Source organism: Bos taurus, chromosome 25, assembly GCF_002263795.3.
Source record: "Bos taurus isolate L1 Dominette 01449 registration number 42190680 breed Hereford chromosome 25, ARS-UCD2.0, whole genome shotgun sequence".
In the NCBI taxonomy this organism is placed as follows: Eukaryota; Metazoa; Chordata; class Mammalia; order Artiodactyla; family Bovidae; genus Bos; species Bos taurus.
In genome coordinates this window covers 13,245,434-13,271,839 of record NC_037352.1, presented here as the reverse complement: position 1 = coordinate 13,271,839, position 26,406 = coordinate 13,245,434, and the positions used below count along the sequence as shown (strand labels likewise).

General features: G+C 50.3%; 2 long non-coding RNA genes and 2 other non-coding genes across 7 annotated transcripts; 1 reads left to right on the top strand and 3 right to left on the bottom strand.

Moving 5' to 3' along the window:
- Positions 1-1,722: 1,722 nt before the first annotated feature.
- On the bottom strand, positions 1,723-24,844 carry LOC100849865 (uncharacterized). 4 transcript variants are annotated; one of them, XR_003032591.2, is made up of 6 exons: positions 24,698-24,844; positions 11,188-11,231; positions 8,273-8,402; positions 7,650-7,833; positions 5,728-5,992; positions 1,723-5,577 (listed from the first exon to the last, which is right to left on the bottom strand). It is a non-coding gene; the product is annotated as an uncharacterized lncRNA (long non-coding RNA). The 4 variants fall into 4 exon arrangements; XR_009492839.1 differs by lacking the exon at positions 5,728-5,992 and having other exon boundaries at positions 1,723-2,189; positions 2,810-5,577; XR_009492838.1 differs by lacking the exon at positions 5,728-5,992 and having other exon boundaries at positions 24,507-24,844.
- LOC132343844 (uncharacterized) lies at positions 1,839-8,119 on the top strand. Its single transcript, XR_009492840.1, has 2 exons — positions 1,839-1,923; positions 7,683-8,119. It is a non-coding gene; the product is annotated as an uncharacterized lncRNA (long non-coding RNA).
- Positions 18,170-18,256, bottom strand: MIR365-1 (microRNA mir-365-1). Its single transcript, NR_030789.1, has one exon. It is a non-coding gene; the product is annotated as a microRNA mir-365-1 (primary transcript).
- Positions 22,925-23,007, bottom strand: MIR193B (microRNA mir-193b). Its single transcript, NR_031097.1, has one exon. It is a non-coding gene; the product is annotated as a microRNA mir-193b (primary transcript).
- Positions 24,845-26,406: the final 1,562 nt, after the last annotated feature.

Below are 26,406 nucleotides of genomic sequence, written 5' to 3'. Positions count from 1 at the left end.
ACTTAAAATTTGCTAAGAGGGTAAAAGAACATAAAGAGGGCAGGAAGAAATTTTTGGAGGTGATGGATATATTTATGGCATAGACTGACTGGTGATACTTTCATGAGTATATATTTATTTGGTGGGGGGGAGGCTTCCCCGGTGGCTCAGTGGTAAAGAAGCCACTTGCAATTTAGGAGCTGCAGGAAATGTGGGTTCAATCCCCAGGGCAGGAAGATCCCCTGGAAGAGGGCATGGCACTCCACTCCAGTATTCTTGCCTGGAGAATCCCATGGACAGAGGAGCCTGGTAGGCCACAGTCCATAGGGTTGCAGAGTCAGACACGCCTGAAGTGACTTAGCACAAATTTCATTTACACTGTTGTGTTAATTACTGCTGTACAGCAAAGTGGTTCTGTTATAGATATATATTCTTTTTTAATATTCTTTTCTATTATGGCTGATTATAGGATATTGAATATAGTTCCCTGTGCTATACAGTAGGACTTTGTTTATCCATTCTATATATAAAAGCTTACCTCTGCTAACCCCAACCTCCCACTCCATCTCTCCCCCACACACCCGCCTTGGCAACCACCACTCTGTTCTCTATGTCCCACGGGTGTATGCTGCTGCTGCTGCTGCTAAGTCGCTTCAGTCGTGTCCGACTCTTAGCGACCCCATGGACTGCAGCCTACCAGGCTCCTCCGTCCATGGGATTCTCCAGGCAAGAGTACTGGAGTGGGGTGCCATTGCCTTCTCCATGCCACGGGTGTATACTTATCTCCAAACTCAAGTTGTATACATTAAATGTAGACAGCTTTTTGTATGTCAACCATACCTCAATACAGTGGTTCTAAAAAATAAAAGTTTCTGGCGCACACTAGGAACTTAGTTCACGGTGGCTGCTTGTATCAGTGTGCTGGAGGTGAAACACCAGATCCCAGGTGCCCTTGCCATCTACATGTTTTTATTTGGCTGCGTCTGGTCTTTCACTGTGGTGCCCGTGCTCAGTAGTTGTGGCACATGGACTTAGTGAGATCTTAGTTCCCTGACCAGAGATCGAACCTGCACCCCCTGCATCGCAAGGCAGATTCTTAACCACTGGACCACCAGGGAAGTCCCCATCGACCTGTTTTAACATCTTTACAAATGCAGCCTCTGCCCCTGAACAACCCTACATGCAGTGGCTTCTACTCTCCCTCAACCCCCTTGAGCCTTTCACCAAGCTTAAGAGATGGCACGAGAGAGGTCAGACAGGCGAGGTCTGAGGCAGCCCCCAGGCCGTGGCAGGACACCACGCTGTCATCTCTGGTCAGCCATGAACAGACCCTGGGCATTTCTTTCACTGACCCCAAACCTGGCAACCCAGGGACTCTCTATTCCTCCAGGAACAGGGGGATATTCCAGGACTTCTGGTGTGCCCCCAGTAGCCTGCACACCGAGAGAGAGAGGCAGACGAGATCAAGAAAACAGGTTTTGTACAGTTAGAGAAAGACTTTTGATGGTTCATAACATCAGGGAAAAAATTCCAGTACCCCGGGGCAAGCTGCAATGTGGATGCTCCTTTCAGCAGCCTGCCTCTGATTGGAGCCGCCTGGAACCTCCCTGCCAATCAGCATGGGCGCTGGGAAACCTGGAACTTTATAGCTTAGCAACGAGAAATCTGGAGGAACTCTGGAATTAATTTAAGGAAAGGAGAAGGGAGGTGGGGAAACCTAGAAGGAAATTAGTAGCCAAATAATCAGACTTCCTGACTTTATTATTACCTTTGTGGCCAAGGCAAGTCATTTTCAGCATTAATTACAAGCAGAGAGGGAATGGGCCAGCTATCTTGTCTCAAACTCTGCGATGTTTTGTTTTTGTTCTGTTTTTTTTTTTTTTCTTCCTGCACTGGCGCTGGGGTGGGGATGTGAACAGAGCCAAGAAAGAACAGACAAAACAGGTACAATAATTAAAGAAAAACCACACCCCTTCATCTGCCATAGCTCCCTCCAGGAGCCTTGTTGGCAGTCTCTCTGGAGTCACCTTCTATCATATGACATCGAGGATGTCAGCCTGTCTGAAATGGGAACTGGAGGTCACGGTGGCTCTAGAGGGTTTCTGCAACTTCAGATGGAGGCGCAGTCAGAGGTGGTGATAGCCTGGTCGGTCGGTCCATCTGATGAATGTTTACTGAGCATCATTCACGTGTCACCGTTGAATCAGGGGCTGTAAAACAGAAGTGTGCATTACATACCAGTCCCTGCCTCCCGTGGGTGGGGAGTCTGGCTGGGGTGGGGGAGCCTAGATATTAATAATCAGTTTTAATTTTATAAGGCATGAAACCCCAGTACTTCTGTGGGGACTTGGCGCTGGTTCTCACGTCCTAGAAAACATCCCTTTAGATGCCTCGCTGTGAGACAGAGTGACTGACTCATCCCAGTTGGCTCTGAACTCTCTTGATTTAAGCACCTAAAGTTCCCAGTCCTGGGAAACCCCGAGATGACTGGTCACCCCACCCTGGGACAGGCTGAAATGGGGCAGGAAGCAGCCTCCCTTATGTGGGACTTCCCCAAGCAGCTTGGACACAGGTCAAGCGGCCAGTTTGCTGTGTGGCTTGAAGTAAGTTACTTGGTCTCTCTGGGCCACTGTTTCCTTAACTGCAAAATGGAGTTTGACCTGGTGAGCTTTTCATCTCCTGGAAGTTCTGGTTTCCTGGCCCTGCTGCTGCATCTCAGAACCGAATCAATGCAGAGTGCTGAGCAAAGAAGGCAGGGCCGTGTACCCACAGTGCAGCCCGGGCAAGTATCTCACTTCCTCCATAAAATAGTTGGAAGAATAGTACTTACTTCGTGGAACTATGAGCACTCAGTTAAGTAAAAGTATCCTATGGGTTTGGCATAGCTGGATACTCTCAAGTTGCAAAGTGTGGATATCTTGGTTAACAAAAAGTAAGATTAAGAAGTATGACATTATGATTAAGAGTTATGGGAATTCCCTGGTGGTCCCAGTGATTAGGACTTGGTGCTCTCACTGCCTGGGCCCTGGGTTCGATCCCTCATCGGGGAACTAAGATCCCACAAGCTGCAGGGTCAAAAAAAAAAAAATGAGTTACGGTGTTTCCTAACTAGTGACTGCCAGTTTTCAAAAAAGTTTTTTAAATATGTACTTTATCACAGTACATACTCTTTTTTTTTTTTTGGCTGCTCTGGGTCTTAGTTGCAGCACTTGGGATTTTCAATGTGGCATGCGAACTTTCAGTTGCAGTATGTGGGATCTAGTTCCCTGACCAGGGATCGAACCCAGCCCCCTGCATTTGGAGCACAGTGTTAACCACTGGACCACCAGGGAAGTCCCTTGTTGTTGTTCAGTTGCTAAGTCGTATCTGACTCTTTCTGACCCCATGAACTGCAGCACGCCAGGCCTCCCTGTCCTTCACCATCTCCCACAGTTTGCTCAAACCCATGTCCATTGAGTTGATGATGCCATCCAGCCATCTCGTCCTCTGTCGTCCCCTTCTCCTCCCGCCCTCAATCTTTCCCAGCATCCGGGTCTTTTCCAATGAGTCAGCTCTTTGTATCAGGTGGTCCAAGTACTGGAGCTTCAGCATCAGTCCTGCCAATGAATATTCAGGACTGATTTCCTTTAGAATTGACTGGTTTCATCTCCTTGCAGTCCAAGGGACTCTCAAGAGTCTTCTCCAACACCACAGTTCGAAAGCATCAATTCTTCGGTGCTCAGCCTTCTTCATGGTCCAACTCTCACATCCATATGTGACTACTGGAAAAGCCATAGATGTGACTATACAGACCTTTGTGCACAAAGTGATGTCTCTGCTTATTAGTATGCTGTTTATGTTGGTCATAGCTCTATCACAGTACATACTCCTGATTGCCTTTCACCTTCAGGTGTCTAGTTCCATGAGGTGGAGACGAGGTCCTTTTTGCCACTGTCTCCCCATAATAAAGATTTGTTGAGTTCACTGAGGTTGTATCAAGCTCATTTTACTGGTGAGAGAATTGAGGCTCGGGGAGGTGAAAAGTCCTGCCAGTAAGTGGAGAAGAACTGAGCCTGGAACTGATTCAGGGTCTTGTTCTCTCCATTTATTGGCCTCTGCTTCCTCAGGGGGCACATAGGGAAGGCCTGAGTGATGGCAAAGGAGTGCAGGAGGCGGATGTGGTGGAGGGAGTAGGGCTGTGAAGATCTGCCTAGGAATTCTCCAAAGGGAGCAGCTATGATGGGCCGAGCGTAACGCCAGCAGCCTGGCTTGATCCTCATGTGGACAGGAACATTTTGGATGCTGCTTTCTCACCTCGCTGGTTGCCATGGCGACACAAGAGGGTGTGCACACATGCATGCACTGAGATGTATCGCAAACCTGCTACCCAGGCTTGCCTCAGATGCCAGCAATGGGTAGGCAGGTCAAACAAATAACACAAGTGCACACAGGTACATGGTACCGTAACCCTAGCTGTGCATCACCCAGCTTCAATAATCACCAAGTCTCAGCCAACCTTGTTCCATCTATAACCCCCCTTCCCCTCCTTCCTCATCCTAGATACTTACAAGCAAATTCCAGATATCTTCTGCAAATATTTTAATGACTCCAAAAATAAGGATTTTTTTTTTTACTGCCGTCATCCATACTAAAACGAATAATGCTTTAATAATCAGAAAATATCCACTGTTCCCAATTTTCTGGTTGTCTCATTAACTATCTTCTTTACAGCTGGCTAAAATCATTCATACAAAATGGCTCATACATTGTGGTTGGTTCACACGCCTCTTACCTCTTTCTTGATCTCCTCCCCTCTCTTTTTTCTTCTCTTGCAATTTATTTATTGAGAAAACTGAGTTGGTTGTTCTATAGAGTGTGCCAGTCTGGGTTTTGCTTATTGGAAAATCCCATGGACGGAGGAGCCTGGTAGGCTGCAGTCCATGGGGTCGCTGGGAGTCGGACACGACTGAGTGATTTCACTTTCACTTTTCACTTTCATGCATTCGGGAAATAAATGGCAACCCACTCCTGTGTTCTTGCCTGGAGAATCCCAGGGACGGGGGAGCCTTGTGGGCTGCAGTCTATGGGGGTCACACAGAGTTGGACACGACTGAAGCGACTTAGCAGCAGCAGCTGGCATTATATCAACATAATATAATACCTGTTCCTCTCTGCTCTATATTTCTTATAAATCAGTAGTTAGATCTAGAAGTCCACTTAGACTCATGTTTGTTTTTTTGTGTGTGTGTATGACTGCTTCCTAGTGGATGCTTCCTATTTCTATTTGAAGACACATAATTTGTGGTTGTCCCCCTTCATGATGTTAGCAACCATTGATGACCGCTGTCTAGATCCATTAGAGGTTGAAAATGGTGGCCTACTAATTCTATTCTTCTGTCTTGGTTAGCTGGAATATGCCTATAAAGAGACCTCTCCTAATCAGCCATTTGGTTCCTGTAAAGTATGGCTCATACCAGAAAGGATACATGCTTGACTCTTTCCTCTTTATTTGACAGTTTTCAAACTAAGAAGCTGGTCCCAGGGAGTTCTCGGGTGGCCTAGTGGTTGGGATCCCAGGCTTTTGCTGCCAGGGCCTGGGTTCAATCCCTGGTCTGGGAACTGAGATTAAAAAAAAAAAACACATCAGTCCCAACATCCTCCAAAGATGACAAATGAGTTTATGTTTTCCTGTTCTTCTAAGTATCATTGTGAACTTACAGGTTTGGACATACATAACCCATTTTCTTCCACTGCAGTTATTATACTTACCGATGCTCAAAATGTCCCATCTTTGGCCAGTGGGAATCTCTTCACATTGTCTTCCTGACTCCTTTCTGACAAGTCCCCTTAAGTCTGTGACAGTTTCTGAGCCACCTGGATGCCAAGCTGTTCAGGCTCATCCTCCACATTTCCTGCCTCAGACCTGGAGTCTGCCCTCTCTCCACACAGCACTTCTAGTTAGAAGTGGGGTTTAGAGACCACAGTGTGGGTGCTTCGAGTGCTCACTGTTCCTGAATTGCCCGTTACGTCAAACCTTTTCAGTGGACAGGGACAGGAAACACATGCTTTATTTTGTAAGGCAAAATGTAATACCAGTCTATTATTCTGTAATACCAATACTTCCCATTCGGACTGGGGACTCCAGGTTTTTCACTTCATCTCTATGATCTTACATCCACATCTCTTTTCTTGCATGACCATGTGACAGAGCCTGTTTCTAAAAGCAGAGCTCCCCATTGGATCTCCCATCAAGCAGGAAGCATGTGGGAAAGCACTTAAGTCTTCCCCTCAGAAATGAGCCTGTCTCTGATGAGGAGGTTTAGAAGTGGCTCTGAGAGAAGCCCAAGTTGTGGTCCACAAGGGATCACATTCTCACGGCAAATGAGCCAGCACCTTTCACGATCCTGTGTGTGGAGCCTCACATCTGATTGCTCTTAATTCACAAAGCACCTTTAAGTCACATGAGGAATTATAAAAACCCCTCTCAATCACAATTAAGTCAGAATCTCTGGGGCTGGGACCCTAACACTTTTTTAAAAAGCAGTCCAGGTAATTTTATTTATGTGGCTGTGCAGGGTCTTAGTTGTGGCATGTGGGATCTAGTTCCCTGACTAGGAGTTGAACCCAGTGCCCCCCCGCCCCGCTCCCCGAATCGAGAGGGCAGATCCATGCTTTCCTGGACTACCAGCGAAGTTCCAGTCCGGGTAATTTTTCTTTTAATGTTCAATTCACCAAAATTTTAGAAAGTCAGTATAGTTAACAGATAATAAAACATTGATAAAGGAAATAATTCAGTCTTACAGCTATTTTGCCTATCTGGAGTATAGTCATTAAAATAGCCAGATAGGATATTACATAAGAGTCCAGGTGATTTTAATGTGCAGCCAGGGTTTAGAATCACTGCTCTAGTCCTTCCTTCTCAGCCAAAGGAAGAGAAGGAAACAAGGACTATGGTGGATGCTGCCTTCAAAGCCCATTAGCTTGAGGTTGAAACCTAGCACTGCCTGTCTCTACCTAGGAAACCTCTGGAATGGCGCTGAACAATGGAACTTTCTGCAGTAATCGAAATGATCTATATCTGCACCATCCAATGTGGTGGTCACTAGCCCTGTATAGCTATTAGTGCAACCTAAGCAGTGAAATTTTAGATTAAAACATTTTAAACTAATTTACACAGAAATAGCCACAAGTGACTAGTAGCTATCATCTTGGACACCACCACTCTGGGGAATCACTTAACATCTAGGAGTCTCATCTTTATAAAACAGGGACAAATAAGAATGACTTCCTTGGGCTGTGGTCGGGACTAGAGATAATGTATATTAACTGCCTGGTATACACAAGACATTCAATAAAATGCTGCTTATTTTCCTTATTAACATCAGCCTGTCACTCCTTAAAGAAAGAAAGAAAGGAAAACTTGCCCAGAAAATAAGTGCTCAAAAGTACCGGACTACAGAGACTAAAAATTCTGAGCTGTTCCAGAGAAACTCTCAGAAAATATTTCTTAATTGTAGAAGTTCAATTACAGCGAGAGGTTATCAGTTGCAAGGGCTGTATTTCATTACCGATCTAGCCACAGCTCAATAAATTAAGCAATCACTCAAAATAACATGTTGCTTTAATCCCCTCTTGGAATAAATTCAAGTTGCTTGGTTTTATATTAGCACAGCTCTTGAAAGGCAACTCACATTGGCCTCATTTCTGTTTCTTCAATTCATCAGCCCCTCTCTGGATAAATCTTTGCATCTCCTGACTAGCAGGACAGAGGAGTCCCAGCCGAGCAGACCTCCTTTTATTAAAACCGGAGTGTTTTCCATCATTTGGCCTTTACATGTTCCACGTTTCATTTGCTGAAATTACTGGCAGGTTTATCTGCAACAAAGACAGAAAGAGAGCAAGAGGCAGCAGCCCAGTTCTGAAACACCCCTCTGAGAAGCCCAGCTCGGACGTGCGAAGCAGACGGTGGTGGCTTTTCCACCCTCATCTTCTCCCTGGTGGTTTCTCATCTCACAGTAGAATTTCGTTTCCCCTAGAAACTTGGCACCGGAGGTGTCAGCCCGGGAACATATTTGTTTGTGTAAATTAAAAGGAGAATATGTTTTGACCATATTTAAGTTCTAGCTGTGCTAAAGAAATAAATACTGAGTTGCACAATGCGCCTCACTGCATGGTTCTGGCTCACCTCCCCAGACTCTGTCTTTGTTTATAAAACCTAAACGAGAGCTCTGAGCAGCTCAGTGCCTCAGACAGCTACAGGGAAAACCTCACGGGCTATGCCCACCCCACAGGCCCACATGGAAAGTCCTCTTACCTGAGTTTGAGATCTGACATGCTGCTGTCTTGACAGGATGGGCGAGGGTGTTGGCAACAGACACCCTCACCTGTGCATTGTTGATGGGCGTGTGAATTTCACCACCTTGGTGAATGGCACTGGGCAATAGCTGTAGAAATTTAAAATGTACACATTGACCTGGAAATCCCACGTCTAGGAGTGTATCCAATGGTGTATAGCTGGACAGATACCAGAGAGTATCTATAACATTAAAATCCTGGAGTTAAGTGCTTACAGTAGGGGACAGGTTAAGTGTGGTGCATTGCTAGAAGTCCTTAGAAAGCTTCTGGTAGGTCAGAGGGCTGTCGTGCCTTCAGGATATAAGCTATCCCAGCCCCCCGCCACTGTTCTTAATGTTAGAAGCCAAACAAGTGTGTGCTCTCGAATATGCTTAGAAAATTTATGAAGATTATGCAGACTGCATATGGTGATTACATTTAAAAAGTGAAACTGGAGTTAAGAGGAAAATTGCAAAGGGGCTCCTGTATCTCCCATGTTTCTGTACTGTTTTTCTTACCATATGCATGGTATTATTTTTGAAAATTGGGATAATTAAAAACACAGAAAATGGCATTTAAAAAATCATTTCCACACTTGACGGGAGCGAGGTAATATGATGATAATACTCTTTTCATCACATATCTGTCAGGCCAATGAAGTGGTGGTGGGAAAGCTTTGCTTTTCTGGTCTTTAAGCAAATAATATAGAGGGCTGAATGGTGACTCCTAGAGTGAGCAAAGGTATGTCCACGTCTCTCCCAGAGCCTTTATAGGTTTCCTTATATGGAAAAGCTGCGGTTAAGTTAAGGGTCTTGAGGTGGAATTTACCCTGGATTATTCAGATAGGCACTAAATGCAATTACAAGCATCCTTTTATGAGAGAAGCAGAGACAGACACACAGGGACGAACACAGGAAGACAGAGGCAGAGATTAGAGTGATGTGGCCACATGCCAAGGAGTACTGGAGCCACCAGAAGCTGGAGGAGGCAAGGAATGGACCTTCCTCTGGAGCACCTGGGCGGGGTGTGTCCCTGCCAAGTTTGGACTCCTAGCCTGCAGAAGTCATAGGTTTAATAATTATAACAATAAGGAAATGATAGATTTTTGTTGTATCAAGCCACTCAGTTTGTAATAACTCGCCCTAGGAACCTAACACATCAGCTGACACTCACAGCACCTGTAAAATGCATGAATTGCATTTTTGTTGCTTAGTAAGTCCTGTCTGATTCTTTACGACCCCATGGACTGTAGCCCGCCAGGCTCCTCTGTCCATGGGGATTCTCCAGGCAAGAATAGTGGCACTTCCTTCTCCATATCAACATATGGAATGCAGTTCACCAGTCACAGGGAGCTCTGGATGCTGGGAGAGTGGGTGGGAAAAGCAATCTTCTCAGCAGCTCCACTGAAATCAGTCCTGGATCGGTCCTGCTTAGGTCACACGACCACACCTGAACCATATGAAGTGCATAGGGAGAAACAAATTTGGTAAGGTGGTTTTGGTGAATTCGTGCCACACACGGTTCGTGAGCATCTAATAGGCGCTGCGGACACAGCAGAGAAGAAATTAAAGATAGCTGCCCACCTGGAGCTGACACTTCCGTGAGAGCAAGTAGATAAATAGAGCATGGAGAAAGACCAGTGGTGGTAGAAGGGAACAAGAAAGCACGGAGAAAAGCAGGGATCGAGATGGGGTCTGGGAGAATGCAGTTCACTGGCAACTGCAGTACAGGAAATCGGAGAACTGACTTTGGAGGAGAGGCCTAAAGGAGATGAGGGCATGAGCTGTGTATCCGCCTGGTGCAAGAGTATCTGGCAGAGGAAACACGTATAGAACTTAACACACTGGTTGACCTGAATCAGCAGGAAGGAGCGACCCTCTCTCCCCTTCTTTCCCTGCCTCCCGCACTTGCTGCCCACCTGCTGCATGCCAGCCACTGGAGTGCAGAGATGAGTGAGACCTGGGCTCCAGGCTCAAGGTCACCACTCACAGGCAGAACATGTCATTCCATTAACGTGGTGGGCGTTGGAGCAGAGGCCAGGACAAGCTGCAGGCTCCGTCCTTGGTGGAGAGCCCGGTGAGGAGAAGTGGATGTGTGTTGGGAATGAGGTCACAGAGATGCAGGCAAGCAGAAAGAAGTTGGGACTTGAAGTCCAAGAATAAATGTTGAGCTCTGATTCAGTGGTAAATTAATTGGAAGCAGGCTGGTGGTGGTGGGCAGAGATGGAGAGGGGCCCAGGGGAAATCTCTCATTCCCAAACACAGCAAGGCAAACCTAGGCGGAGAACTGAGTTCTGAGGATAACCTACCCTGCTTAGCTTCACACAGTCCATGAGAAGGAACAAACAGTTCCCAAGTCCTGAATTGGGATGCTCTGGTGCATACAGAAACCAGAGCTGATCTGACTGAGGTATGATGGGGGATTCATTACTCAGGTAACCATGCTGAAGGACGAGAGAGGCTGAGTCACTCTTGGATCCAGGGACAGAATGCAGCGCCAGTCTCTCTGTTTCCTCCCCAAACCCCCATCCCATCCCATGTTCCTCCCTTCCTCCATGTTGGCCTCAGTCTGTGCGGTCACTAGTAGCTCTGGATGCTGGTGAGTGGGTGGGAAAAGCAATCCTCTCCCCAGCTCTACTTAAAACAATCCTGCCTTGGCCCTGCTTAGGTTACGTGATCACACGTGGACCAAGCACTGCAGCCCAGCTCAGAAGTGGGCTGCTATGATTTTTCATATCGAGTCACGTGTCTACACTTGGACCCATTACTGTAGCTGAGGCTTCAGTGTTATATGCAGCCATCTTTGGCCATATTCCCACTGGGCATACTGTCTCTTACTCGGAGGGGTAGAAAATGCTGGCAGGAAAAAAAACCCAAAAAACCCAGAGCCACTTACCTCTTCCAGAGACTTCTCCTGGCTGTGCTGCTTCCATAGTCACTCTGAGGGGAAGATTGCCACAATTCTGAGTTAGGCCTTGCATTAAGATATGCTGTTTGTAAACCCCATATTTGCAAGGATTTACTCAGACCTGGTGTTGTAATTGTTTCCTGCCATTGTTGCTATATTATTTTAATCAAATATAAAGTGTTTTCTTCCTCTTTGGTTTATGATTTCCTCTCCTGTCCCTAAGTAGGAACTGTGTCTGTCTTGTTGGTTACAGCTCATGCCCCATACTTAGCCTCTTAATTTATAGTTCAGTTCAGTCGCTCAGTCGTGTCCGACTCTTTGCAACCCCATGGACTGCAGCACACCAGGCTTCCCTGTCTGTCACCAACTCCCAGAGCTGGCTCAATCTCATGTCCATCAAGTTGGTGATGCCATCCAACCATCTCATCCTCTGTTGTCCCCTTCTCCTCCTGCCTTCAATCTTTCCCAGCATCAGGGTCTTTTCTAATGAGTCAGTTCTTTGCATCAGGTGGCCAAAGTATTGGAGTTTCAGCTTCAGCATCAGTCCTTCCAATGAATATTCAGGACTGATTTCCTTTAGGATTGACTGGTTAGATCTCCTTGCTGTCCAAGGGACTCTCAAGAGTCTTCTCCAACACCACAGTTCAAAAGCATCAATTCTTCAGCGCTCAGCTTTCTTTATGGTCCAACTCTCACACCCATACATGACTACTGGAAAAACCATAGCTTTGACTAGACGGATCTTTGTTGGCAAAGTGATGTCTCTGCTTTTTAATGTGCTGTCTAGGTTGATCATTGCTTTTCTTCCAAGAAGCAAGCATCTTTTAATTTCATGGCTGCATCACCATCTGCAGTGATTTTGGAGCCCCCCAAATTTATAATTTATAGTAATATAGTAAGTACTCAGATAATTGGGCTTCCCTGGTGGCTCAGTGATAAAGAATCTGCCTGCTAATAGAGGAGATGCAGGTTCAATCCCTGGATTGGGAAGATCCTGTGGAAAAGGAAATGGCAACCCACTCCAGTGTTCTTGCCTGGGAAATCCCATGGACAGAGGAGCCTGGTAGGCTACAGTCCATGGGGATCACAAGAGTCAGACAGGACTGAGTGACTGAAGTGTTAGTGTTAGTCACTCAGTCGTATCCGACTCTTTGTGACCCCAATGACTAAACAACAGCTTAAGAAATTGAATGAATGGACATTCACGCATTCATTGAACATCCCACAGAGAACAGGAGGAGCTGCCAGGTCCGTATCTGTTCTCTCCTCAGGGATGCGCGCCCCCCTGCCCCCTGCCCCCGGCCCCCCGCCGCCTGCCGCCTTCTCAGTCATGTTGCATTCCCCTTCATGACAAAGTTCTGTTAAAGCCATGTTGGTGTGATTCTGCCATGAAAAAGAATGATGTTCTGATATGGCTGCAGCATGGACGAACCCTGAGAACATAATGCTGAGTGAAAGAAGCCGGTCACAGAGGGTCACCTTCCGTATGAAATATGTATTTCCTTTGTATGAAAGACCCAGAACAGGTGAATCTATAGAGACGAAGAGGAGATTAGCGATTGTTTAGGAGTGGGGGATGGGGGAGGGGGTTAGAAGATTCGGTGGGAGTGGTGGGCTGTTAAAGGGGACAGGGTTTTCTTTTTGAAGTGATGAAAATGTTTTAAAATTGATTGTGTTGACTGTCGCACAACTCTGTGAACATACGCAAAGCCATTTGGGGGGTGTACTATTTGAAATGGTTGAATTATGTGGTAAATGAATTCTATCTCAATAAAGCTGTTGGGGAAAAAAGTCATGTCTCCCTGCCCAACCCCTTCTCCTGTCAGGAATCCACAGGCTCCAGCCTCCTGCCTTTGGGAAACCTCTCTCCTCCACCCTCTCTCTGCACACACACGCGTGCACACACACTCTTCCCATCTCCCCTTCTCGTTACCTTCTTCTGCCTTAAAACATTTTCCCTCCTGTTGCCATTCTTGCCAACTCCAGAGAAATGCCTTCTCCAAAGAGAAGTTCCTTCCACAGCCAAAGTGCCCCATTGAGGTATTTTCCTAAAACTCTTTTAACACTTTCCTCTTTAAGTTACTCACTTAACAGCTATTAAAATTACAGTTTTAAAGTCCCCATGGCGATCGATCATGGCAGTCACTAGTAAGTCCTAATAGTTGTAAATTCCAAGAGCTTCATAATCCCAAGGAAAGAGAGGCCAACTGACCCTCTCCCAAGGCCCAGCGGGCTCTGTTCTGAGACATGACTGAGTCGCCTCACAGGTAGGGAGAGACGGTGAGGAAGAATGTGGCCAGGGCCAGGTGCTTCCTAACTGGAAGGCAGGTGTTAGGGTCTGGAACGCGGAGGGGAGGTGAACTATACAGTCTGTGGGGCCAAAATCACCCTACTTCCTGATTTTGTAAATAAAGTTTTATTGGAACACGCAGCCAGGACCACTCATTTACTTAATGCTTCTGGCTGTTTTCTTGTTACAACAGCAGAGTGGAGTAGCTCTGACAAGGGATTGTATGACCTGTAAAGTCTAAAATATTTAGTATCTGGCCCTTTCCAGAAGAAGTTTGCTGACGCCTGATCTGGAAGGTTCCAGCTTGAACTCTGGCTCATCACACACTGGGTGTGTGACCTTGGACAAGTCAGTTCCTCTCTCTAAGCTTGCTGCTTCATCAGGAAGCCAGAGGCAGTAACAGTGCCTCCCGATATGTTGCTCGTGCAACAAGACTTCATACATGTGAAGAGTTTAGCTCATATAAAACACTCAGTGTATGCTGGCAGTTACGATATTATTTAGAAATGAGACCAGTAACTTCTACTTCATATGCCGATTATCTGAAGCGATAGAGATCGAGCCTGTGAAAACAGCTCGCCCAAAACACATTAATTATTGTTGTAAATCTCTTAAAGGATTTTCAGATGATTCTTTGCTTGTTAGTAAAACTAAGTTGTTTTTTTTTTTTTTTTTTAAGGGAGCAAATTTGGAACTGTAAGAATGTAGAAAAACTCTAATTTCTGAGGAAAAGAGGAACTTGAACCCCCCCCCCAAATCCAAACTCTCATTTAGCAGTCCAGGAAACTGTACCCCCTGATCCTTGGCTGGGACTTGAACCTGCCCAGAATTACAATATTCTTTTGGCTGAGATGGTATCTTCTCCAATAACTGGTGCTCAGGGATCCAGGCCTATGTTTTCTTTAAACAGTTGTGTTGCCTCTGAAGTCCCCACCAGAGCCTGTTTTAGGTTTTTCTGGCCATACCACGTGGCATGTAGGATCTTAATTCCTGAATCAGAGATGGAACCCACCTGCAGTGGGAGCATGGAGTCTTAACTGCTGGACTGCCAGGGAAGTCCCAGAACCTGTTTAAACAGTAATCTGCTGCAAGGCATTGGCATTCAGGTTTGCCGCCTGGGGAGGGAAGAGACCTTTGCCTCCACACCCTTCAGGGGACTGTCCAGAAGCCAGGGCAGGATGGCCACCACTTTGACCTGCTTTCTTGGTAGTGTCATTTAAATCTGTTTTAGTTCAGGAGATCCAGCGGCCTGCCATTCATTTGCTTCATTTCACAATTATTAACTGAGCAGCTAGTACATGCCAGGCCCTGGGGATTCAGCAATGAATGATTCACCCCCTGCCCTGGGCAGCTGCCCCGCCTTCCTTCTAATGGGGACACCAGACAATCAAACAAAAACTAGGGCAATTTGGCCCCACAGTAAGTCCTGTATGCACCCCAGGATTTCAGTCCCACACTAAACACTGTAATGATGAACTGGAAAACTGTTCTGGACCATCCATCTATGAGAGATTGATGGTAGGAGTTAAGAGGGCCGGCTTTGGAGGAAGTCAGATCTGGGCAAGACTGGCTTTGTAATTTGCAAAACGAAAACGTGAACCCCTTGTTCCCAAAATTATTCAGAATTTCAATGACAAGAGTGGAGCATTGAACCAGCAGGGCCCACACTGTGAAGCCGACCCCACACCCAGGGTCAGACTGCTTTAAGCTGGACACAGATGTGTCCACGTGGATATGTCCACGTGGACACATCTCTTCACCTGCCTGAGCTTCCGTGTCCTCATCTGAACAAAGAGATGCTAAGGCCTACCTGAGGCTGGTGCGGCTAGAGAGAAGAGGCAGGCAAAGCTCTGAGTGGGGGAGAGTGGGCTCAACAGCATCATGGCTGCTCTCAGCCTGCAGTGATGGCCTCATGTCATCTGTGAGGACAGGGAGTGTTTATGATGCTTAGTTAGTAGACAGTGGCTGAGACTTAGCAGACGGTCAATGCCAGGCGACTGTCTTTAGTTCTTTACGGATATTCATTTCATCCTCCATGCAGCCCTGCTCTGTAGGTACCATTATAGAGACAGAAATTCAGGCCCAAAGAGAAGAAATTTGGTTTGGGTTTCACACCCATCAGTGGAAAAATCCAGATTCAAATCAGGGACACCTGGCCCCCCAGGTCTGTGTTCTCAACTGACCTATGTGTTCCGGGAGTCGTCACATCCCTGACACATACACGTGCACACACACACATGTACACATGCCCCTTCCCTGAGATGCTGACGTGAAGCGGACTGTGTGGAACTGTCCCCACCATGTGGGATTCTTTCTCTCTTTACTTGCTCTTTTGATTTTGCCGTACCACTCAACCGGGAGCCCTAGGAGGGCAGGCGCCGTCTTGCTTCCCACGGCATCCCTGGCACCGGGGACCATGCCAAGCACACAGTAGGCCCTCAGGAGGCATGCACCAGTGGAGGCAGCAGGAAGCAGGCATCCAACCAGAGCACTCTGATGCAGAATCAATAGCAGCAGTTCCAGGAACCTCAAGACTGTGGGCTAAAGAACATGTCTGGGTTGGGGGAGATCTCATGGCTAGAAGAACCATCTCACACCCTGCTGGCTTCTCTCACTTGGGGTTCTCCCACTGGGGCAGGGGTGGGTAAGAGGCATTCACAGGGAATCCCTGGGGCCCAGCCCCCAGCCCCCAGCCCAGCAGGCAGAAGGGCGAGGGCACAGGTTGTGCTCTGGCAGCTGGGCCCCAGCTGTCCGCCAGCCTCTCAGTGCCCGCCCCAGCTGGCCAGCCGGGCCCCGATGCCACCCCCCACCCCATGACACAGCAGAAAGTGAAACCAGACCCGCCCCTGCTGGCTGGGACCCAGTGCCCGCTGTTTCCCCATCCCAGGGGGTGGGCGGGGAGAGGATGGCCGGGCCAGGCAGCAGCCTGTCCAAGGAGTGCCCCTCCAGGCCAAGGGTGCCGCTGTGCCCCTGCCCATCCCAGGGTCACTGGTGCCCACCACCTTCTGAGCTGTGCCCTGTTTGTGAGCCACCAGAGCTCCCCAACTGAGTTCTGGATCTTCACACTGCTCTAGGCGGGGTGGCTAACTATTCTCCCCATTTCACAGAGAAAACTGAGGCTCAGAGAGGTGCCCTCGCCAGGAAAGAGGGCACTGGGGTAGCAAGATCCTAAAATAAGAGACCAATCAGAGCTATGGGTGGGTGTAGGGGCAGAGATCCGAAGCGTCTCACTGGTGTTGGCACGCAGGGCAGGAGTTGGCGGGGGGAGACTCGTGGCACCCAGGTTGTCACAGGTGGAGCCCACCACAGGGTGGAAGTGGCATACCAACTCCACAGGTGCGGAAAATCCCTAAGACAAATTCTGAAGAAGTGGACTATGGGGACATCCTAGGTGGCCCAGTGGTTACGACTCCGAGCGCTCACTGCCGAGAGCCCGGGTTCAATTCCTAATCTGGGAGCTAAGATCCCACAAGCCAGGAACAAAAGAAAAAGCATATGAAACTTTACAAAGGATCATCTCGAGTCCTGCCCCATTCTGCCACCTGTACTTGCCTTTGCTTGAATGTTTCCTTGCAAGCAACTCATCCTCTTTATCTTACATGCTTACTGTGCTTGGTCGCTCAGTCATGTCCAACTCTTTGTGACCCCATGGGTGTAGCCCACCAGGCTCCTCTGTCCATGGGGATTCTCCAGGCAAGAAATTGATGTAAAAAGAAAAAAGTCCTCCTCCCCGGAACCCTAAACTGAAAGCCAACCGCTTGCCACAGTAAAAATCAGCTGTACGAAAGAAATACCTGTTCGAATAATTTACATCTCTAGCCAGGAACCACTTAAAATCCTGTGCCTATCAGACTTGAGAAACTTCTATCCCAGAACGTGGGTTTCCTGTGAGAGGCAATGGAAGTCCATAGAGGCTGAGTCACTTGCCTAGGGGGGGAGACACACTGCAAGAGCTGCAGAGCTGGGGCTGCCTGATTCCAGGATTGCAGAAACCTGTGCGTATGTCGGACCGCAGTCCTGCTCCTGTCTGAGTTGTCTCTGCGTGCACGGCGGGTATTAGTATCAGCACAGACAGCTTCCATGTGTAATGCCTGTCCCCACTTTCCCAGCGCCTTCTGAGCCTATCACTTGAACTCACGATAACACGGCAGATACAAGTGAGAACTCTTTCAGGCTGAAGCACGGGGGTGGTGGTCCCTCCCTTGCCAGGGTAGGAAACCGAGGCAGAGGGTGGGAAAGTGGGCTGATTCGGGGAAGCCGGTGAGCCAGTCATGACTGTCCAGGGCTTCTGCCAAGGTGAGGAGCCCAGAGGCCCTGCTGGAAGGCCCAGGCTAAATGTGAACCAGCCTCGTCAAACAGGTAACACTTGTTTCTTCCCCACCTCCCCCGCCACGAACCCCCACAGCACACGCGGACAGCAGCCGCAGTTGTCCCGTTCCCCAAGCCTCATCTCCGACATTCGGACCCTGGAGGGCAAAAAGCGTGTTTAGCAACCATCTGCGGATGGCATCTTTTTTATTTTCCGTGGTGATCACCAACCAGTTCTCAATGCCACGAGGGGAGCACTCCCGGGGACCAGAAAGAGTTTGGGGTGGGGGCGGGGGGGACATCTTTCTCTCTTCTTTTAGTTGCTGGAGAAACTCAGCTGCCGTGGCTGGCCCAAGGACCCCCGAGGAATACTGCAAGAGCAATAAGGATTTTTAGGGGCATTATGATAGTGGAATGCAAACACATCTGCCCCCAAAAGTCCCTCATTTTCCCTGCGGTAACCAACCAGCTGGGCAGGAAGTGAGGGCTCTTGGAACCCCAAGAGCCAAAACTAAAAAGGAAAAAATGCAGATAGTTACAGCAAACTTGAGACAAGCCGACGCTTTCCCTGGTGCACGGCGGTGGCTCCACCCAGGCTCCCTAAAGGCTAAGAATTGGCTAACTAGGTCTCCACACAGCGGTTTCCATACAGATGCACCTCCTCCATGTCCAGAAAACCAGGATCTGGGATTTCAGGGCAGGTGATAAGGATCAGTCCCTCAGGTCAAGTGAGTCTAGGGAGCCTGGGGCCATCTCCCTCAGACCATGAATGATTATTATTCCCAACCCTCATTACTAATCTGAGTGAATCTCGGATCCTTCCATTTCTCCTTTCTTTGGGATGTGGAAAGTTATAAACTCGGAAACACGGATGAAAATATTAGCAAGCAGGGATTTGCAGAGCTGTATGAACAAGTGAAGGGTGAGAGCTTGGGTCAGGGAGCCTGGTGGTTATCACTGATGGGGCCAGAGTGGAAAAACCATGGCAAAGGTCCACGGTGCAGACTCAAGAAATCAAGGGCAGGGGCTCCCTGGGATGTGTGATCTCCAAGGGTCTCTGGGGACAGGGCCCTCCCCCTAGCCAGTCAGCACCCGGTCCCCCCTACCCCAGCCTTGAAAGGGTTAACCACTCCATTGTTGCTGACACAGGAGGGGGCGGTTGCTCGCTCAGCAAGCTGGCATATCGTACTGGGCCATCGGGGAAGAAGGGGCTGAAAACAGCCTCTGTGAGTTCTGTGAATGGAAGTGGCCTTATCACCATCAGAGCGAAAAACGGGGCGAAAAGCCCTGTGGACACAGAACCCACGACCCAGCTGCTCCCTGGCTCCCTGGCACCGTGTCGCGTGGCCCTGACGCTCTGGCAGGGACTCAGGCATCCGTGGCCATCAGCACCCACCCGGTCAGGCCTGTGAGGGAGCCATCCCACACTTGCCATGTGACAGCCGGCAACCAGGCCCAGATCTCGCCTTTCAAACGGCACCTAAAATATTCTCCGAGTGAACCTGAAGCTAAATATGGCCTGGCCTACGAGTGCCTGGTCTGGACCTTTTAATGCCATTCGAAGACATACAATCAGGAACCCACGGGCCTTTTGGTGGCCTGGAGTCCAGTTACTGAGGCCAAATGGGAGGCCCGTGGGATTGGCTGGCTCGGGGCAGGGTGCACCACCCCCCAGAGGGGGCATCCCGGTGCCAAGGCTTCTTTGCTGCATGTTTTATCCCGCAGGGCCCACCCAGTTCTCTCTCTTTGCCGACCCCCAGAGGGCTGGCTCAGACGCGCAGGGCCCCTCATCTACCCCCCTCGATCCCTCCTGCCCCTCGATGACTTGCCATAGCCTTCTCCCCACTTTCAGGCTGCAGCCTTGCCCTCCTGGTGTGGGTTTTCCCTGTACTCAGATTGAAACAAGAGGGCTCAGGACCCCAGGTGGACGGGGCGGCCTCTGGCTGGAGAAGGCACGTTGAAACACAGCCACATGGGGTGGCTTGCACGGTAGCTTCGATGTGTCCCTGCTCTGGGGCTGGCCCCATGCCATGTCCCCCTTGGCCCACCCCGAATGGCAGGATCACAGCCTGGAGGGAGGGCGGAGAGAACACTCAGCGCTCTCGGGCCTGGAACCTACTAGCCTGCTCTGAGCAAAGTTGGGTTCTGCCCTCCACAGAGGCCACCTGATAACTGGGACAGTCAACCCTGAACAGTCTCTGGGGAGGCTATTATCAAGAGCCTAAGCCCCCCTACCTGCCCCCACACACAACCCGACACTGCCCTTCCAGCCAAGAAATGCTGTGTGCCTCCCTGAGGGCCCCAGCAGGAGAGTCCCCCCTGAGCACCTGTCTGGGGCTTGTTTGGGCTCTGGTGGTGGCTCCAAGGCCACGTTCAGGCCTGGGCTGGCGGCGCTCCAGGCTGTTTTTGGGCAGAGATGCCAACAGGTCCAGGCACTGATCTCACAGGTTATTCCAACCAGGGAGTCTGGTTTTCAGCACGTCTCACAGAAAATTTTCACGCCGTGCTGCGCAGCCACCTCGGGGCTCTCCCCTCCCCGTCTGGGCCCAAGACTCCAGCAAACGCTAAGTTTGCCGCCCTCTTCCCAGTGCCTTTCGCCAGTGGCTTTCTTGGGACACCGACACAAGTTTTCATTTTCAAGGTGTGCCCCCCATTCATGCTAGTGCTGCAGCCTTTCCAGAGACACTGAGAAAAGGGGTTTGCTTTGGGGTTCCTTCAACTCAAATGTTTTATATCACGAAGATGATGTAAAACCAGAAACTTGAAACTTTTGTAAATATTTACACAGCCCCCCTACAATGGAGGTTGCTGGGAAAGAGGATTTGTTGGGGGGGCGGATTTTGGACCCCAAATCCACTCCTTCCAAACTGTCTTCTACATGCACCCTTTTGACTGAAAAGTCTTCTTGACCTCTAGGCCTAAAGTCTGTGATCGTTTTTTTCTATGGCATTTGCATAGGTGTTTTTCTTGGGTGCTTACTTTCACCTTGTTCCCCATATGAGAAGCAAAAAGGACTTTGCATTTTCCCAAGTTTGGGATGCTGAGCAAGAAAGAAAATTCCAGAAAGAAAATGGATTATTTTATTGGAGGATGCCCTTTCTGGCAAGTAAGTCTAAGGACCAAGTTTGCCTTCACTTTTCATCAGATCCATTTCTATCCTCATGCCTAAAATAGCTGTATTTACTCTGCAATCGCAATTACAAGAGGCTGAGCTGGTCTACTATTAGGAAGCTGTAAATTTCTTTGGCCAGACTCTTCTTTCTGCTCTTAATCTCAGGGGGGGTGGGAGGCTGCAAAGCAACAAATAGAGAAGAGTGCTCCCCTAGGGACTTTTCCAGCTTTCATTGGCTTGAGTCAGAAACTCACTGTTTTATTTTTAAGGAAGTAGGCGTTTCATTGGAGCCCCTCTTCTAAATATTTCACACATACACCGCAGCTACTCTATATTCTTTTCTATGGAAACATTTTTCCCCCTAGGGGAGTCACTATAGCTTGTGTCTTGCTAAGACTGAAATTCAAAGTTGCTATTTTTTGTTTTTGAAATCCACTTGGTGGGGGGGGGCGGTGGGGATGACATCTGATTAGTGAAATTTCACACAGGGGAGCAAAAGGAGAAACACTGAAATGTATTCAGCAGTTCCACCTTTGAGCTATTTTTTTTCTTATTGGTTGGGGTAGAGGGGAGGGCAGTGGTCAGAATATGAAAAGAAACTGTGATTCTTTGCCGAATTAATGACTACTTCTCACTGCAAAGTGCTGATTTATAATCTCTTCACCATACTACTATGCCTGTTTCCAGGCTTGGGGCAGGGAGGTGTGTATGTGTTGCGGGGGGCAGTTTACTTAATGTATTCATAATTACATGCACCCTTTCAGAGGGCTGAGTGTAAGCAGGGGCTTTCCTGTTGCAAATACTCGCATTAAAGCAGCCCCCGGCTCACGTTCAGCACTCAATTCAGATTTTCCACACTTAACCATTCAGTCATTTTAACATGCAGCTTCATCACTGCGATTAGAGCTCAGTATCTTGGCGCGACATTTGGTGTTCCGGCCTCGTTAATTCACGTAAAACACCCTATTTGTAGAAGTATCATTAGAGGCTAATTTGGTGAGATGTCCTTATTTAGCAAAGTAAATAGGACCTGACAGTCAGCTCTCTGGCACTACGATGGGGGTGACGATTCAGCAATTCACAACGTGACAATTTCCCATCGCCCAGCCACGCTGGGATTGTGGACTCCTGAAAATTGTGCTGTTTCATCGTGTCCCATAACAAAGGGAAAGAACTCTGAAAAGTAAAGAACTGGTTTTTGCCAAGGCCCCAGGAGCGCACATGTCATCAGTGTCTATGTGACATTTCTATTCAACTCGAATTTTCTATCAGGGACTTTGTGTTCAAAAGTTTTTCAGGTAGCTCCCTTTTCTATGCCCTGCTGTGAACACCTGATTGAAATCCAGGTTTGCAAATAAATAAACTTAAGATATGTGAAAATCCATATAGGTTACAACTGGAGGGTAGGGGTGTGTGTGTGTGTAAATTAACAGAACTTAATAAGGTTAATGGGAGGGACATTTGTACCCCCCATCACCCTTGCCTTAAAGAATTCCCTGATAACACATTATCCGGAGTTCCTTATAAAATAACTAAGATCCAGGGTAACAGAATTGCGAAGATACTGCGATTCCATGTGGGGGCAAGCAGGCAAATCTAATGTAACTGCAATTCACGATTTCAGTGATGTTTTGTTTCGAGGGTGTCAAACCGTTTGACACGACCCATATTATCACTCATTCCCTTAAAATCCTGTCTACTGAAACATCTCAAACCACTGGCAGTGGGGTGGGGTGGGAGGTTACTTTCACCTTCTCATACCCTTCTGGGCCTCCCAAAGAAAGGCCCCTGAAAACAGCAGGTTCAACAAACAGAGAACACATACATACACATACACAAAAATGATCATCTAGACACCGCCTTTTGCTTTTACCAAAAGTAGCAAACTTCCCCCCTTTTCTCCCACCAGAGCTTTTCTCTACCCTCACCACTACCAACCACCTTCGCAGTGCAACTAGCTCTCTCTGCCCTTTCGCTACAGGGGCCGCAGAAGTTTGAATCCCTCGCCGTCTAGAATGACCCCAAAAGCGGGACTTTGTGGGCCAGTTGGATAAAACATAAACTCATCTCGCCCTCAAAACCCCGATTCTGGGACCACAGCCTCCAAAGCCTCCTTTCTCCAGAAAGGTGTCCCCCTCCACAGCTCACACAGCAAGTGGGGCAGGCTGCCTTTGAGGCAGATTTTTGGAGAGTCCTGGATAATTAAAGGAATCATTACTGGGTTTTCCTGAAGGAATGATGGGATAATAGTGGATCTCCCCCAAAGCCAGGACTGCTTGGTAGAAGCGGAGGGTGCTTTCTGCCTGCCCCATGGGGTATCTTTTCCCTCCCTTACCCCCTAGACCCATAGCTGGGCCTGACATCTTCGGAGGAAGACTTTCAGCGTCCAAAACGTCCATCAGCCGAAACGCAAAAGGAGTGCCGGGTGCCTCCTGCGGTCCCACACCCCCTACTCCTTCCCAAATGCGGCTAAAGTTTAGTTGTTTGTGCCCTTAATTGTCTTATTAAAGTCAAATTTGCAACTTGCCCAGACTGGGGGAAGTGATTTCCATCTTAATAGCTCAATTAGCCTCTGGGTTCTGGAAAGGCCACCGGCTACACACACCTTTTCTCCCCATTTTAAACCCCCTCCCTTTTTCACAACTTCTCCTAAAAATAAATTATAAATATGGATGTGTCCTCAGAGGATCTTAGCGGCACATTCCAACGCTCCCCACGGTGGGGCTCAGAAGCAGGAGAAACCAGAAACGCCACCCCCCCCCCCAACCCCAAATCAAAATGACTTTTCCTTTTTCTTCTCCTAACTTTTGCCAGAGCAACTTGGTGTGGTCTCGGGCCCTGCCACCCGGATCCGCACCCCGGAACCTAGTTTTTTTTTTTTTTTTAACTCCTGTCCAGCAAAAGCTACAGCCAACAGTGCCATGGCTGCCTGCTCCTCGGAAGGAGGGGGCAGCCAACTTTACTTCGGGGAGGTGGTAACTCTCTGGGGACGATGCTCCCGGCTTCTCTGGTTGTCCCCGGGGCCCGGCCCCCGGAGGCTGGAGCCGGGCCCCTCTGCCTGTGCCAGCGCGGCCCCGGGCGCACGTGGAGCGGCGCGGTGCGGCGGGCGTGGACGGGCGAGCGGGGCGGCCTGCGCTCCGCGTGGCACGGATATCGGGGTCACGCCGCGAGTCAGTTTCCCGAACGGGCTTTCCGGGGTGGGGGCGGGGTGGGAGGCTTCCAAAGCGCCTCATTAATTTCCGAGCCCCGGCATTAGGGCGGTGAGGGGTGCTGCCTCGCCCCCATTCCACCTCCCCGCCTAACACGCCCCTCTCCAGAGCCAGGGAGGGGCGTCGGGAGCGGGGGGGGAGCCCAGCCCCGCCGCCTCGGGGGGCGCGCAGCGGCGGCGGATCCCCTCCCAGACGAGCGTCTAGCGCTGCGTCCCGGGAGAGTCGCGCGCTTCCCCCGCCGCCACCTCCCCTCTCGCGTCGCCACCCACCCCCCAGGCAGCCACCCCGCACCCCCTTCCGTCCCGGGGGCCTGGGCACCCACCTGCCGCGGCCCCTGCCCTGGCCCGGGGGAGGGGTGCCATGCAGGAAAAAAAAAGGGGAGACTCACCGCCGCTGCCGCCTCTGGGGGTGCAAGGGGGGCTCCCCGGGCTTGTGCCTTCCAGGGCTCCTGGGAGGCGTGCGCGGGGCGGGGGGCGCCCCGCGGGCCCTGCAGCCTCCGCCTAGATTGGAGCCCAGCCCCAAATCCTTCACCGCGGGTTGTGGGGGGGGACTTCCAGAAAAAAAAAATACCCTCCTTACCCAGACCAGATCCAAGTGATGGGCGGGGGGCGTAGAAAAGCCCTTTCAGCCGGGAGCGCGGAGCCGACGGGGCTGCACCCGGCCTCCACGGTCCGCTGCCGCCACAAAGCCGCGCCCCCGCCCCCCCTCCCCACCCCGGCCCGGCCCGGCCCCCACCCTCCCCCGCTCCCCACCCCCCACGCCCTATGGCCGGCCCGGGGCGGGGGCTGGGCCAGCCCGGGGTTGGCCGTGCTGGGGAGGCGGCGGCGGCGGCCCAGCCGGCTGGGCCGCTCCTCCCCGGCCCGGGAGAGAGGGCGAGAGCCTGGAAGCCGAGGGCGCCCGCCGGCCCGGGGTGGGGGCTGGGGCGGGGGCCGGGTCTGGAGTGGGGGGGCCTTCCTAGAAACCCTTGCCAAATATAGTCGGCGGATAGGGGCATTCCTCGAAATGCGGCGGCGACGTCAGCCCCGACCTATGGGGGGGCAGAGGCTGGGGTTCTCCAAACTGGGGGGGAACGGGGGAGATGGGAGATCCCCCACTTCCAATACCCCCGCGGCCCGGAGGAGGGAGCCTAGGCTGGGCCTCCCTCCGGGCGGGGGTGGGGGGAGGATAGGATTCCCCCAAATGCGCTCCAGGGATCCCTCAGCCGGGGGTGTCTGAATGGGGATACATCTGCTTAAGATTCAGACCTCGCCCCCAGATCACCACCCACCCCCCCCCACTTTCGGGAACACTCAGTGACCTTGCCAGCCGGCGCTTTCAGCCCTTCCTCTGCTGCTTCTCACTCCCCTATCCCTCGTGAACCAACAGAAGAAGTCGGGGCTGCACCAAGTCTGGCCCCACACCTGGTCACCCACCCCTTGGCGGCCTCCTAACCCCCTCCTGGGAGTCCCCCAGAAGCCCCAGGGTTGAAATTGGACGGACATGCTCTATACCCAAGAACTCCCCCAAATACCAACCCCAAACCTAAAGTTGTGCTTCCCCTCATCCAGTCCAGTCCTGTTGATACTTTCAGAGTCCCAGGCTCTGGGAGATAGTCTCGAAATTGAAGGGTAGGGCATGAGGATACCCTCTCCACCTGGCTAAGATCCGGTGCCTGGTGCTGACCGCCCCCCACTCCGGATAAGCTACTCCCGCTCCATAAGCTTCAGAAGGTTCCAACAGTATGGGGGACCCTCTCCCACAAACTAGCCCCCTCCTCAAGTCTGCCCCCGCGCTGCTGCACCCCTTTCCCAGAACCCTCAGGTCATCCCACGAGTGACCCCTCTTGCCCGAAGAGTATCCACATAACTGAGACATGACTTGTATGTAGCCTTTGGCCGCCCAGCCTCTTTTCACGCAAACGTGACTGGACTGAGCCTCCCAGGATCATAAAAAATGTATTTGCTGTCCTCTGTTGGCGGCTGGGTGTCACACTCGGAAAACACATCACCCAACCCCGTGGACGCTCCCGATGCCATTGGAGGTGGGAGGAGTGGCTCCCAGGGACCCCAGCCAGAGGAAGTGAGCCACACAGACAGCCCGCTCCTCTCCTGCCCCAGCTGCGCCCCTACCCTGCCCCCACCTCCCTGGGAGGTGGCTTGTAGCCTCTGCACTGGACTTTGACCCACTGGCCTTGCAGCTCTCGTCCCTTCTCCCTCGTGAAGGTGTGTTGGGCTCCAACTCCAGAAGTCTGGGGGAGTCGAGCTCAAGGAGAGGCAAGGTGGGGACCTCTGGCTCACCCCCGGCTGGGG